Source organism: Phocoena sinus, chromosome 15 (assembly GCF_008692025.1).
Source record: "Phocoena sinus isolate mPhoSin1 chromosome 15, mPhoSin1.pri, whole genome shotgun sequence".
Classification (NCBI taxonomy): domain Eukaryota; kingdom Metazoa; phylum Chordata; class Mammalia; order Artiodactyla; family Phocoenidae; genus Phocoena; species Phocoena sinus.
In genome coordinates, this window is record NC_045777.1 from 78,154,170 (window position 1) to 78,170,330 (window position 16,161).

The 16,161-nt window shown below is 40.4% G+C and overlaps 1 protein-coding gene across 13 annotated transcripts in view; it reads right to left on the reverse strand.

Moving 5' to 3' along the window:
• Nucleotides 1–16,161, reverse strand: part of GTF2I (general transcription factor IIi) — a 145,851-nt gene that overhangs the window by 79,338 nt on the left and 50,352 nt on the right. The window contains exon 2 of one of the 13 annotated variants that reach the window (XM_032604623.1): nt 12,377–12,517. The exons of the other annotated variants lie outside the window; for them this stretch is intronic. The gene's annotated coding sequence lies outside the window, so the exon portion shown is untranslated. The remainder of the gene's footprint in view (nt 1–12,376; nt 12,518–16,161) is intronic. 13 annotated transcript variants of the gene reach the window in all.

The following is a 16,161-nucleotide window of genomic DNA, read 5'->3' on the forward strand; positions in this document are numbered from 1 at the left end:
ATCAAATTCATAGAGACAGAAAGTAGAATGTTGGTTGCCAGGGTCTAGAAGGAGGGAGCAATGACAATTCATTATTTAACGTATACAGAGTTTTAGTTTGGGATGACCAAAAAGTTCCGGAGATAGATAGTGATGATGGTCACACAACAATGTGAATGTCAAAAAGAGACATGTACCACAGTGTTCACTGCAGCACGATTTATGGTGGCCAGGACATGGAAACAACCTAAACGTCCACTGACAGATGAATGGATAAAGAAGATGCGGCATATATATATATATATATATATATATACAATGGAATATTACTCAGATATAAAAAGAAACGAAATTGAGTTACTTGTAGTGAGGTGAATGGAACTAGAGTCTGTCATACAGAGTGAAGTCAGAAAGAGAAAAACAAATACCGTATGCTAATGCATATATATGCAGTCTAAAAAAAAAATGGTACTGATGAACCTAGTGGCAGGGCAGGAATAAAGACACAGACATACAGAATGGACTTGAGGACAAGGGGTGGGGGGGAAGCTGGGGTGAAGTGAGAGTAGCATTGATGTATATACACTACCAAATGTAAAAGAGCTAGCTAGTGTGAAGCAGCAGCATAGCACAGGGAGATCTGCTCGGTGCTTTTCGATGACCTAGAGGGGTGGGACAGGGAGTGTGGGAGGGAGGCTCAAGAGGGAGGGGATATGGGGATATATGTATGCATATGGCTGATCCACTTTGTTGTACAACAGAAACTAAGACTGCATTGTGAAGCAATTATACTCCAATAAAGATGTATAAAAAAATTTTTTTAATAGAATAAAAAAAACCCACAATGTGAATGTACTCAATGCCAGGGGGACTGTACATTTTTAAATGGCTAAAATGGTAACTTTTATGTCATATTTATTTCATCAAAATTTAAAAATTAAAAGGCAAAAATACATCCCATAAAGACATTCTAAGAAGCCAAAACCTAAAGCAAATTTTTTTTTTTTTTTGCGGTACGCGGGCCCCTCGCTGTTGTGGACTCTCCCGTTACGGAGCACAGGCTCCAGACACGCAGGCCCAGCAGCCATGGCCCACGGGCCCAGCTGCTCCACGGCACGTGGGATCCTCCCGGACCGGGGCAAGAACCCGTGTCCCCTGCATCGGCAGGCAGACTCTCAACCACTGTGCCAACGGGGAAGCCCCTAAAGCAAATTTTTAAAAATTCTAATACTAAAAGAACTGTCTTTCTATAAATACCATGCAAATTGGATGCCTATTAAAAAGTATCCCTTTTCAATTTGGTTAATTCTAGGTTTTAGCAAGAGACCAAATAATCAAATGAAACTAGTATGAAAGGATGACTAAAAAATTAATGACCGGAAGCATAAATAGAAATTCTAAAAATAAATCTGTGTATATAAGTTAATTTACTAAAGACATCTGGGGAAGCCCCCTTTTCCCTATTATTAAAGATCATCAGGGAAAGGAGGAGGGGCAAGATACGGATAAGGGATTATAAGGTACCAACTACTATATTAAATAAATAAGCTAGAAGGATATATTATACAGCGCAGGAGAATATTGTCAATATTTTATAATAACTTTAAATGGAGTACAAGCTATAAAAATATTGAATCACTATGTTGTACACCTGAAATTACTATAGTATTGTAAATCAACTAAATTTCAATTAAAAAAAAAAAAAGAGGATGATTTCCCTATTATTAAAAACTGTGGGGCTTCCCTGGTGGCACAGTGGTTGAGAATCTGCCTGCCAATGCAGGGGACACGGGTTCGAGCCCTGGTCTGGGAAGATCCCACACGCCGTGGAACAACTGGGCCCGTGAGCCACAACTACTGAGCCTGCGCGTCTGGAGCCTGTGCTCCGCAACAAGAGAAGCCGCGATAGTGAGAGGCCGGCGCACCGAGATGAAGAGTGTTCCCCACTTCCCACAACTAGAGAAAGCCCTCGCGCAGAAACGAAGACCCAACACAGCCATAAATAAATAGATAGATAGATAGATAGATAGATAGATAGATAGATAGATAAATGAAACTGTGATCTAGCTCCACCATGTGTTAGCATGTGAATTAACTGCTAGGCTAGATTTGGGCATCAAAAACTAATGAATGGGCTTCCCTGGTGGTGCAGTGGTTGCGAGTCCGCCTGCCAATACAGTGGACACGGGTTCGTGTCCCGGTCCGGGAAGATCCCACATGCCGCGGAGCTTGCGCGTTCGAAGCCTGTGCTCCGCAACGGGAGAGGCCACAACAGTGAGAGGCCCGTGTACCGCAAAAAACTAATGAAGTATATATACTTAGGAAATAAAATGTGATAATAAAAAAACTGACACATCCCCGTATCTGTTAACAAAAAGAATTTTGTTTCCCAAAACAGAAAAGGCAGTATCAAGCAAGAGAATGGTTAGATGATAGAAATTATTTTCCGTAACAGCCTAGGTCCTATTCTTTTCTCTTGGATAAATAAGTTTTAAGTAAACTTATAGTAAAATGTGGCTCAGTCAAAATGGACAAGGCGTATTATTTTTCCATAATAACCTTCACTTCCACAACTACTGCGCTTGCGGGCCTCAACTAGAGCCCGCGTGCCACAACAGAGAGCCCACACGCGCCTCAATGAAAGATCCCACCTGCCTCAATGAAAATCCTACGTGCCACAACTGAGACCCAATGCAGCGATAGATAGATAGGTAGGTAGGTAGAAAGAAAGAAAAAAATGAAAGAAAGAAAAGAAGGAAAAGAAAGAAAAGAAAAGAGAAGAGAAGAGAAAAGAAAAGAAAGATAGATCATGGGGAACTCCCTGGCGGTCCAGTGGTTAGGACTCCACGCTTTCACTGCCCAGGGTCCGGGTTCAATCCCTGGTCGGGGAACTAAGATCCCGCACGCCATGCGGCACGGCCAAAAAAGTAAAATAAAATAAAAATAAAGTGACCATGAAACAAAAATTTAAAGTACCTAAAATGGGACAGTTAGTTCTTTAGAACAAAAAGGAAAATGACCAAAATGATCATGTCCGCCATAAAACAGTAAATATAAAAATGGTAGATCCCTTTTAATCTTTTTAAACACAGAGAAGGAAGAAAAACTGAACTGAGACAATTCAGAAGGTGAGCCCTGGGACTTCCCTGGCAGTCCAGCGGGTAAGACTCCACACTCCCAAAGCAGGGAGCCCGGGTTCGATCCCTGTTCGGGGAGCTAGATCCCACATGCATGCCTCAACTAAGAGTCCGCATGCCACATTTAAAAAAAAAAAAAAGACCCCCACGTGCTGCAACAAAGATCCTGCGTGCCCCAACAAAGATCCTGTGTGCCGCAACTAAGATCTACTGCAGCCAAAACAAATAAAAATGAATAAGTAAATATTAAAGAAACACACACACGCACTACAGGAAACTAAAAAAAAAAAAAAAAGATGAGCCCAATGTTAGACAAGAAAATGACTTCTGGGATTTGTACCACAATGTATTTATTCCCGATTTTCTTATCTCTGATGCTGTCTTGGTAAAGGAGGGGTGGTGTGGAGAGAAATGGGGATCTCTCTTTGTAAGGAAGGAGGCCATAATCCAAGGCAGAAAATCCGCAGTCAAGGAAACAGCTGGAAGGTATCCCTCCAGAGATGTGCTATCCAACATGGTAGCCAATAACCACAGGTAGTTACTTAAATTGAAATTAATCGAGATTAAGTAAAATTGAAAATTCAGTTCCTCAGTAGTCTTAGCCACAGTTCAAGTGTTTAGCAGCCACATGTAGTTAGTGACTTTTGTAGTGAAGAATCACAGATACAGAACTTTTCCATTATCACAAAAACTATACTGCTATAGAAATTAAACTATGTTGAGTAAACTTTTAAATTCTCATGACCTCTTGAGCCACCACGGTAGTAGCTATAGTAAAATGAACTAATAAATGGAAAAGAAACTTAAGGGAACATGAGCCAGGATACAAAGGCCAATCCCAACTCTGTGTGCGCATTCTTCACTGCCAATCTCCAAGGATTCTTTTTTTTAATTAATTTATTCATTTGGCTGCGTTGGGTCTTCGTTGTTGTGCGCAGGCTTTCTCTAGTTACTGCGAGCGGGGGCTACTCTTCATTGCGGTGTGCAGCCTTCTCATTGCGGTGGCTTCTCTTGTTGCGGAGGAGTATGGGCTCTAGGCACGCGGGCTTCAGTAGTTGTGGCGCGCGGGCTCCAGAGCGCAGGCTCAGTAGTGTGGCGCACAGGCCCAGTTGCTCCGCGCATGTGGGATCCAACCGGACCACATGGGCTCGAACCCGTGTCCCCCACACTGGCAGACAGATTCCTAACCACTGCACCACCAGGGAAGTCCCAACCTCCAAGGATTATTGCTACAAGAGTATCCCCATAGGGCTTCCCTGATGGCGCAGTGGTTGGGGGTCCGCCTGCCAATGCAGGGCACACGGGTTCGAGCCCTTGTGGGGGAAGATCCCACATGCTGTGGAGCGGCTGAGCCCGTGTGCCACAACTACTGAAGCTTGCATGCTTAGAGCCCGTGCTCCGCAACAAGAGAGGCCACCGCAATGAGAAGCCCACACACCACATTAAAGAGTAGCCCCCCGCTCGCCGCAACTAGAGAAAGCTCGCGTGCAGCAATGAAGACCCAATGCAGCCAAAATTAAATAAATAAATTAAAAAAAAAAAAAAAAAAAAAAAAAAGAGTATCCCCATAGAACAGAGTACCAACGTAGCCTGAGAAAAAGAACACAGAAAAGGAACAGAGAAGTACAGTTTTATGATATAGTAAAGTTCAAATGCATACACAAGACATCCGGGATGCAGATTCTCAGAATAAATTAGTAAAATTACAAAGAGCCTAACCCACTGTGAGTACAGTGACCTTGCCTCAGTGATCAACTAGCACCATCTACCTGTCATGTTACATATTCTTACAGAACCAGTTCTTTAAACAGCTGCGTAATAGCCCATCGAAATGGAATCACACAATTTCTCTCAACATCTTCATAAAATTGGCTTTTGCCTTTTTATTTCTGTATTTTAAAAATTTAATACTGAAATATAGCATGGAAATCTTTACACCTCTTTTTTTTTTTTTTTTTTCCTGCGGCACGCGGGCCTCTCACTGCCGTGGCCTCCCCCGCCGCAGAGCACAGGCTCCGGACGCGCAGGCCCAGCGGCCCTGGCTCACGGGCCCAAACGCTCCGCGGCACGTGGGATCCTCCCAGACCGGGGCACGAACCCGCGTCCTCCGCATCGGCAGGCAGACTCCCAACCACTGCGCCACCAGGGAAGCCCCTTTACACCTCTTAATACATAATGCTAAAATTTCCCCATTGCTACCAGAAATGTTTAAAAACACTAAATTCTTCAGTCTCACCAACATATTGGAGAACTGTGACCTAATCGCTATGAATACCTCATTAGTACTAAAACAGCTGAAATTCTTTGCTTACTAAAGAAACACTTTTCATAGTTTTATCACCTGTATTTCTTCCTGAGTGACTCATCTGCTTAGGGTCCTAACTAAACTGACCTCTGATGATGACTACACATTGCATAAACTGTCAGAATTCTGATAATTATTATGTGGATATAGCTCCTTAATTATTCAGCTTTTGTGTATGTGTATTTTAATTCTGTATTCTTAAATGCAATATTATTTGTTTTGAACAATTTAATTTTCATTTTGATTTAACCACATACATATTTATGAAATTCTTTGCTCATTCTTTCTTGCATCTCAGATTTTCCTTCTGCCTAAAGTTAATCCTTTAGTTTCTTTCTAATGGCAAACTTACTATTTGCTAAAAATTCTTAAAGATACTTTCAACTAGGATAAGAATCTGGGTTGACAAATACTTCCTGTCAGCACACTGAGGTTATTTCATTATCTTTCGGCTTCCACTGTTGCTAGTCAGAAATCATCTAGAATCTCTTTTGAAGGTAATCCCAATCCTCATCCCTGTTTTTAAGATGTCTTCTTTGTCTGGTTTTCTACAGTTTCACTCCGTAGTGTGTGTGTAGTGCACACTTCCTTTTATTCAGTACATTTATCATTCACTGGGCTAAGGACTGTCATCTTTCAGTAGTGGCAAATTCTCAGTTATTACCTCTTCAGGTATTGTCTGTCCCATTGTCTACCTCCTATCCTACACAGAGACGCAGACTAAATGTACGCTAATCCTTAAATCTCTTACACTCTTCTGAATTTTTCTCATTTTTCCTCCCTGACTTATCTTTCTTCTGACTTATCTTCCATTTCACTAATTCCTTCTTCATTTATACTTATTCTGTGGTTAAAACCACCCACCAGGTTTTTTCTTTTGTTTATAATTTTCATTTATACAATTTCTATTTGTTGCCATGTCACATTTAAAGTTTCCTACTCCCTAAAGATTTTCAAGCTTGACGTATTTCTTTAAACATAGTACGGGTAGTTGTTTTACAGTCTATGATAATTCAAAAATCTCAAGTCTTTGCAGGTGTATTTCTGATGTTTCTCGTAGTTCTAGCTCAAACTCATGGTTCTCGTTCCCATGTATGCCTGATTGTCTTTTACTGTATGCTGGTCATTTTACATCAAAACACTGTTTTAAATATGAAACCTATTATCTGGGAACAATACCTGCCTGGGATCACCATAATCCAAAGCTTTAGGTTCCTCGAATCACCCAGAGATGGTAACCCAGACCACAAATAGGGATGCAAGCTGGCTTATTTCTTAATCAGCCTTAACCAATTTGAGGTCTCAACTTATTGAGGGGAAGGGTCTATCTGTCCCCTGAATTTTGTGCAGATTCTGGGTTTTGATTTCAGCCTCTCATCTCACATGGTTTTCAAAACTCAAGTTCATATGGTGAAATTGGCAGATGCCCTTAGGGCAAAAGAGATTCCCACTTCTACCATTAGTTCCCATTTTCCTTTTTTTTTTTTTTTTAATTTTGCCTGCACCACAGAACTTGCAGGATCTTAGTTCCTGGTCAAAGCCATGCCCCCTGCAGCAGAAAAGTGAGGCGTCCTAACCACAGGACCGCCAAGGAACTCCCCCATTTTCCTTTTAATATTAGCTTCTCATAATAGCTCTTCAAAATTCCTATCTTATCAACTTTTTGGTATTTTTACAAAAGTTTTGTTTTATAATTCTAGAACATTCTTATTAGTCCCACCAACTCTGGGAACCACAACTGACTTATAATAGTCTTCTATTTTCAAGAACAATTTATGAATTAGCCAGAACTATCTTACACTACAAGGTTACAAATACCCAATTCAAACCACCACAAGTGAACAAAGGAATTTTTATTGTTTTATTTAACTATTTAGCCTAAACACTGCACTGATTCTATACACAGCTAGATCAAGGAACACAAGAGATATCATTAGAGTTCTCTCTATTCCCTCCCTGCAGGCCTCACTTCTTGAGCAGATAGGTTTCTTTCCTAAGACAATGATGGCCACACGCATCTTTATGCTTACCACACACCTATACTGTGATCCTAGAGGCAGCGTACTATCATATCTTCCTGCTATTTTTTGCACAAAAATTCTGGGGATTTGTGTCACGGGCCTATCCCAAGCCCACGTGGCTAGTCAGAACAAGATTACCTGGGATACACTGTTATTGGCAGTCTAGCCAGAACCACGTGGAATAGGAAGGTAAGCAGTTAAAAGGCAAAGCAGGACACTGTTATCAGGAGAAAAGGGTTGATAAAGTGTGCCAGTACACAAAAATAATAGCTACCAGAGTCCGTTCCATTTTCTTTCCCATTTTTTCAATTTCCTTAATTCTTCAATTCTGAACTTTTTTTTGACTTCATCTTTTGTCTCCCTGATTTGATTTTAATTCTCCTTTAAGTTCAAAGCTGAACTTAATTGGCCTGCTGCTGTTTCATCTTTTTATCTTTTATCCTGTCAGCTACTGTTTAATAGAAGCAATGCCTTCTTTTATGTCTCTGAAAACAGACTCCAGCCATTCTTTAAAATCTTCTTGTGTTTCTTATTGGAGATCCATTTCAGGGATTAGGTATATCTGTGTCCTTACCGCACTGATCCATTCTACCTCAAAATAAGCCCATAATTAATTTCATGTAAGTGTTTTTATTTGACCACACTTTTGCTTTTAATTTATTGATCCTTGCCGTTAATGATGGACAGCAAAACAATAAAAAGAAATTTTACAGTGAGTCAAAGAGACTCAAAATACTTTCAGGGACCTTCCTGGTGGCGCAGTTGTTAAGAATCCGCCTGCCAATGCAGGGGGGCACAGGTTCCAGCCCTGGTCCGGGAAGATCCCACATGCTGCAGAGCAACTGAGCCCATGCGCCACAACTACAGGGCCTGCGCTCTAGAGCCCCCAAGCCACAACTACTGAGCCCACATGCCACAACTACTGAAGCCCGCGCACCTAGAGCCCGTGCTCCGCAACGAGAAGGCACCGCAAGGAGAAGCCCATGCACCACAATGAAGAGTAGCCCTGGCTCGCCACAACTAGAGAAAGCCCACGTGCAGCAACGAAGACCCAAGGGAGCCAAAAATAGATAAATAAAATAAATTAAAACACTTTCACACAGGCCATCATCACTCTAACAAAAAATTGAGATTCTCAATGTTTCTGATTATGTTGATTTCTAAAATATTCTAAATTTTCAACGTGTTTCTGCTTCAAATTAAGGTTCAGGTCAGACTTCAGTCCGTGGGAGGTGGGGGGGGGGGGGTGGGGACCCATAACACTGATCTTGTTTCTTTTATTCCATTTATGTCTTATTTCTTTTTTGTGTTATTATTTTGTTATTTGCAACAAACATTTCTCCATTTCAATCTTAAAACTTACAATCTTGATAAAGAAGAAAATTCAAGGGACTTCCCTGGTGGCACAGTGGTTAAGCCTCCACGCTCCCAATGCAGAGGGCTGGGTTCGATCCCTGGTCAGGGAAACAGATCCCACATGCATGCCGAAACCAAGAGTTCGCATGCCACAACTAAGAAGCCTGCGTGTCGCACCTAAGGAGCCCACCTGAAGCAACTAAGCCCCAGTGCAACCAAATAAATAAATATTAAAAACAAACAAACAAATCTGTCTCAGCCACTGCTGCCTCCTAAAAGAGCCTTCTTCTACAAAAGAGCCCTTTCAATGCATCGTGCTCCTTAATTCTCTTCTCCAAACCAAGCATCCCCAGTTTGTCCTGTGCTTTACCTGTAACATGATTTCCAAAATATTCCTCAGCGGCACCATTCTCAAGATATTCTCTAGTTTGTCCAGGCAATGTCCCAGAAGTGGACAGAACATTTTGGATAAGATCAGTTTGCCAGAGACTACACTAGAACCTGTAACTCCCAGAATTTCCTTATTCCTTTGCCTATTAACACAGAGGAATATTTTAATACGCATCTCTAAGAGTTTATCTCTACAGGCTTAATAGGTATTTTCAAAGGGAATAAATTAGGTTGGTGTTTCGTCAGAGGTTCCATTTTAGAAACATTTAATAAAAGAATACAAAGTATCACAATTTATATTAATATGGTAACACATATATTTAACATATACACCTCAGCAAACAAGAGAAATAGAGCCAAAGAGACCATTTAGAAAGAAAATTAGAAATCCCTAAAACAAACCTTTGATCAAGATTGATTTTTAAAAGTCAAGGCTTTTAAGTTTTCATAGCAGGCTATGCTTACATTTTAAGCTACTAAAATTTTTCTTTCTGCTGAAATAAAGCTGGTAATTTTATCAGTAAACACCAAGTGATCTCTCGAGAAGAAACAAAATACATTTGAAAGGTTAAGATTTGAAATGATCTCCAAGTGTGTTTATTTTTATACTTAAAACTTTATACCCTCTCCACCCCATTTCCAAAATACTGTTGAGATAGCTAACAAAAATAGCTAAATTTTATCTTTTTTTAAAAAGCCAGGTGAAGGGAAGAATGATAAAATTTTAAAAATGAAAGCATGGAAAGAGAATCTGCCCAAAGGTGGATCAAAGAAGTTCAATACTGAGTGTCACAGTAACCAAAACACTGTCTCTGAAACAAACAAACAAACACCTTATCAACTATTCAGGAAGACCCACAACTTTTCTTGGCACTAGTTTGAAATTTTTCACAAATGTGTAAGTTATACTTTTAAATTGATACTGCAGATTTTTTAAAAGTAGCAGCTTTCTCTGCCAATACACAAAGAATGTGCCCCTTTGTCCTTACTTCAAATTTAAAAAGCATTTGGTAGTTGATAAGCTGGCTCACTTGTTCTTCTTCTAACTTTGTATGAATTAGAAGAGGAAATGAAAATCAAGTAACTGTGACCTAAAAGTTCCATCTTTATCTTTTTAATGTATTGTTTACAGAAAGCAGGCAACAGAGCAAAGCTATTATGAATGGCAGCTTTGGAATCATGCCAAATTCTGAATTCAAGTCCTAGCTCCAATATTCGATATGGCTGACTGTGGGATTCTTTAATCCCAAATATACTAATCCGGAAAATGACAATAATATGTGTACTTACCTCACAAGGTTGGTATGAGAAGCTATTAAGTTCCTGGCACAGCGCTTAACACAAGCATTCAATAAATTGAGTAAGCATTTAATTTTCTTTTTTTTAAATATTTATTTATTTATTTGGCTGCGTCGGGTCTTAGTTGAGGCACACGGGATCTTCGTTGCAGCATGCAGGATTTTTAGTTGCAGTATGCAAACTCTCAGTTGCAGCATGTGGGATCTAATTCCCTGACCAGGGATTGAACCTGGGCCCCCTGCACTGGGAGCGTGGAGTCTTAGCCACTGAACCACCAGGGAAGTCCCAGCACTTAACTTTAAATTTAATTAGGGATTTCCCTGGTGGCAGAGTGGTTAAGAATCCACCTGCCAGCGCAGGGGACATGGGCTCGATCCCTGGTCCAGGAAGATCCCACATGCCACGGAGCAACTAAGCCCGTGCGCCACAACTACTGAGCTTGTGCTCTAGAGCCTGCAGGCCACAACTACCGAGCCCATGTGCCACAACTACTGAAGCCTGCGCGCCTAGAGCCTGTGCTCCGCCACAAAGAGTAGCCCCCACTCGCCGCAACTAGAGAAATCCCACGCACAGCAACAAAGACCTGACGCAGCCAAAAATTTAAATAAAGTAAATTAAAAAAAATTTTAGTTACTTATTTTTAAAATACACATATATGTAATACCTATTTATCCACCAATAAACTCTCCAAATCCAAGCCTGACAAATGAAAATTTCCCAACTAACTGCTTTAATTAATACTGCTAAATAAAATAACCTATTTTCTGATGGGGCAGGAAAAATAATAAGTTGTCAAAATAAATCACTGCTTTTTTTTAACCATTTATTTTTTTCCCAGCTATTTTTGAGATCTAATTGACCTATAATATTGTGTAAATTTAAGATAAACAACAAATCACTGCTTTGAAATATAGTATGTGCACCTTTTAAAGCATACATCCAACAAGCATGAAAATTTGCTTGTATCAAACCTACTCCTCAAAGATTGCTTTACAATTTAAGTTTAAAAGTCACCTTGCGCTAAATACCAAAAAAAGTAAACTAGACTGAATATACAAACTGAACTAAGGAGTCTTTATTGTGAAGCTCTCAACAAACAACAGAATTTGCCCATACCAGCATTCTCCTAGAAATAGACTGTGTTCTGGGGGTTGTGTTCTGAGGGCATCACACAATACCTAACCCACCCAGAAGGCCTTCAATATGTTGGGTAAGTAGATAAATGAGTACTGTTCCAAATGTGGTAAGGAATCTCTTCTTTTCCAAAGCTTAAAACATAGACAATGAATAGTGAACAATAGTTCAAACACTCATTTTGTTATTATAAAGAAAACTGATTTTCCTATAGGTAAGACTACAAATAAAGAAAAAAATTATGAAGTGAGTATCTAGTTGGGTAAAGTGACTACCCCACTGTTTTACAACATACCCTAAGAAAAAGTACTCTAAAAGCTTTACAGAAGCAATCAACACAACAAAAATACATAATCAGAAAATAATTTTTAACATATAATAAAAAATACTATGGTCTCTAGAGACAGTGTATGCAAATGTAATCAACTTTCAAAAGTGTGGGACCTATACAATCAGAAATCTTCACAGGCTTCAGTCTAACCAGGGCTGATTTTAACCAAATACCCTAAATAGGATCAAACTCTTCATTACTCTCCACTTCTATAATTATACCATGATATAGTCATATACAGTACTTTAAAAAAATTACCTCCTTTGCCATACTATAAAAACAAAAACTTTAAAAATCACTATAACAATCAAAAAGGATGGAAATTCTGACACATCCTAAAACGTGGATGAACCGTGAGGACATTATGCTAAATGAAATAAACCAATCACAAAAGGACAAATACTGTCCAAATAATTCCACTTACATGAGGTACCTAAAACAGTCAAATTTGGGACTTCCCTGGTGGTCCAGTGGTTAAGACTTCACGCTTGCAGTGTAAGGGGCACCAGTTCCATCCCTGGTCAGGGAACTAAGATCCCACATGCCTCACAGCAGGTGCCAGGGGCTGGAGAGAAGAGGGAATGGGAATTACTCTTTAACGGGCAATTTCAGTTTAGGAATATGAAGAAGTCCTGGAGATGGATGGTGGGATGGCTGCTCAACAATGTGACTGTACAAACTGTGCACTTAACACCGTGTGTTAAGTTTTGTGTTATGTATATTTTACCAATTTTTTGCTACTTTTTTTTTTTTTTGACCATGCCACATGGCGTGCACGGCCCCTGCAGTGGAAGCACGGAGTGTTAACCACTGGACTACCAGGGAAGTCCCTACCACAATTTTTAAAAAATCACTATAAAGGGACTTCCCTGGTGGCGCAGTGGATAAGAATCCATGCTCCCAGTGCAGGGGTCCGGGTTCAATCCCTGGTCAGGGAACTAGATCCCACATGCGTGCCGCAACTAAGGAGCCAGTGAGCGACAACTGAGGGGTCTGCCTACCGCAACTAAAACCCAGCGCAACCAAATAAATAAATATTAAAAAAAAAGAACCTATGTCTATACCCACTAAGCCATACTCCCTCTCTATTATAGATTCATTTTGCCTCAAGTTACTTTTTAAATAAACTAATTCTTTTAAAATCCTCTATAATTTTTCATCAAGTTAAACCAAGGAACATGAGTCAATCCGCCATCAACTCTGACAGTCCCTGGTTACATGGAACTTTCTTACTTTCCCACTAGGTCAAAGTGTTTAAAGCAAAGGAGTAGTGCCAGAGACAGGCATGGGATATGAAGACAAGGATTGTAGAAACAAAGAGGAAAAAAGAAAAAACAGGGAAACTGCATCGTTGAGCATTCCAGTAAAGGAAAGACAAGAAAGAGGGTAAATGGTAAATGAAGAGGAAAGAATGGAAAATGAAGAATATTAAGATAATACCTTCAGCGCTTCTGATCTATCCACATGATTTTTTCTGTAATTTTCCCATAATTTATTTTTAATACATCCTCTAAAATACTAATTCTTAATTTTACTCTCCCAGGCAGGTAGCCTCAGTTACACTTTGTTTAACCAAATTTTATTCTTCATATTGCTATGCTGCCATTTAAAGCCCACTGATTACAAGGAAACTCAACTCTACAATTATAATGAACAACTGATTAATTGCATTTCCTACTTTCTTTCAGTTAGTAACAATGAATAAGCTTAACCCAAATAAATGTAGACAACTTTTGAAGAAAAATGGTACCAATGACCTTTGGTAAACTGCTATTAATAAAATTCATGGTATTTATCTTTCAGGTAGATTACCTCTAATGCATTTCGGGAAAAGTGAAATACCAGGCTCAAAGGGTATTACTTCTCAAACAACTCTTCAAAAAATGCTTTCCCTTAGACATACATAAAAATTACTTATCAGCATCTGTTTAAGCCAGTGATTAAGACAAATTCATGTTAATTATACCACAGCAGTTATATGAAGAGGATTGCAATATTTTAAAAATTCATGTTTTCAATGAAGAAAGAAACAATGGTAGAACTGAATTAGGTAGAATGCAATGCAAATAGCTACACACCAGTAATAACAGAAAAGCTTAAGTGTTTTATTTACTGCTCCTTTAGATAATAACAACCTGGAGCAGGGACCTTGTCTTTTTTACGTTTTGGAACACACCACTGATCTATGGATCATCAAAAAAATGATATGAGAGACTTCCCTGGTAGCGCAGGGGTTAAGAATCCACCTGCCAATGCAAGGGACACGGGTTCGATCCCTGGTCCAGGATCACGTGTCGCGGAACAACTAAGTCCGCGTGCCACGACGACTGAAACCACGCGAGCCCTAGAGCCCACCTACTACAACTACTGAAGCTCGCGCACCTAGAGCCCATGCCCCACAAGAGAAGCCACCGCAATGAGAAGCTGCATACCACAACGAAGACCCAACGCAGCCAAAAAATAAATAAATAAAAATTTAAAAATGATAGATTACCGTAAGCTAATCCCACTCCTACCTGATTTGAGCTTACTCACTTTCCTCAGACAGAAATCCATTATACCAAAAAAACTAAAAATCATTCTCACCAAGACTTGTGCCCCAAGAAAAAGAAGCCGAAAGCCTACATTTTAATGACAAAGTCTTTGTAGCCATTTTCTTAAAAGTTAGCCAAATCCTTGGTGCATGGAACTAGCAGGAGGGTGGAGTTAAGGAGCCCCAGCTGCTCTGCCCACCCCGGCCTGGCCCAGCCTACCTCAGTTCCAAGCTCAGGCCCTATCTTTAGACTCTGGTGGGGATAGGATGCTTTAGGCATCACTTGAAAGACATAAATGCCTGTGCCATGAAAAAATAAATGAATGAGAGGGGGAAGAAGCCAAGAGTAGATTTCTAATTGTATTCTGTACTCAAATCCATGGCTCCTTTTTAAACTGGAGACCTGTTTAATTTTGTAACCAACACTAAGAAAAATTCTTAACTCTCAGTTTTCCAAGCAATCTACAGTAAGCAGTACGAATTACTTTTGGTTCTTTAAGATCTCATTTTAAAGTAATGAAGAGCAAGCATCTAGAATAAACTTCCCTCAGTACTTAACTTCCTCCGGTAGTGAACAGCTCTCAAAGCATCTGTCCAGGGAGCGGTGGCAGCACCTGGCAACTCGTTAGAAACGCAAATTTTCCGGCCCCACCCCAGACCTGCAGAATCAGAATGCCTGGGGTGGGACCCAGCTATTGTGTTTTAACAAGCCCTCCAGGGGGGGATGATGCTTGCTTGGGTTTTCAGAACCACTGGCTTAGGGGTGAAGAGTCATACTGCCTAGGTTCAGATCTTCGATTCAAGGTTTACTTGCTGGGTAACCAAGAGGTAATTACACAGCTTCTCTAGTCTTGTTCCTCATCTATAGGAATGGGGTTGTTATGAATATTAAATAAGAAAAACATACCTTAAGTGCTTAAGATCGATGCCAGGCATATAAACATTCAAGCGTTAGCTGTCGCTACTAATATAAACAAAGCACTTTGACGGCTGTAGACTGGAAGGGGGAGAAAGACAAAGACGGAAAAGGCTTAATCCCTACCCGCTCCAGGAGTTTAATACCTAGTGTCTAGGTCAGACACGTGTATCCAAAGCATAACCAAACACACTCCAAGAGAAAATAAAGACGCCAGCCTAGGAGGGGCAAACAAGTTGATTGTATGAAGAAGCAACAAATTCTGACCCAACGTTAAAAGATATGGCTTTAAAGTAACTTCATGTGAGCAAAAGAGTTACACAGCCTCAAGCGAAGAAAAAGTCATTCCAGTCTACAGGTGTGAGCCAAGATCCCAAGAAGCGGGAGAAACTGAAGCGCAAGATAGTAGACTACAGTGGCTGGAAAACGGACAAAGCAAAAATATGTAGTAGGAAATAAAATCGGATATCCCAAATCCTAGGGCTTAGCGGGGAGGAGTGCGGGGGGAACACCCGGCCTCCTCAGGGCACTCTACGGCACTCTCATTTGCAAACTTCCCCTTTTGTTTCCTGAACTCCCGGAGACCACTTTTATGCAGTGGACCATCAAGCCATTGTTTGCAGCAAAGTTGAATGCAGGAAGGTGAGAAGTCTGACCGGAGCCCCGCATTCCGAGGAGTGACCCAACAGGACCCAACATCTGAACATTCTCAGACGCAAATGAGCGCAAAACCGTAACATTAAACACAAAAAAAGAAACT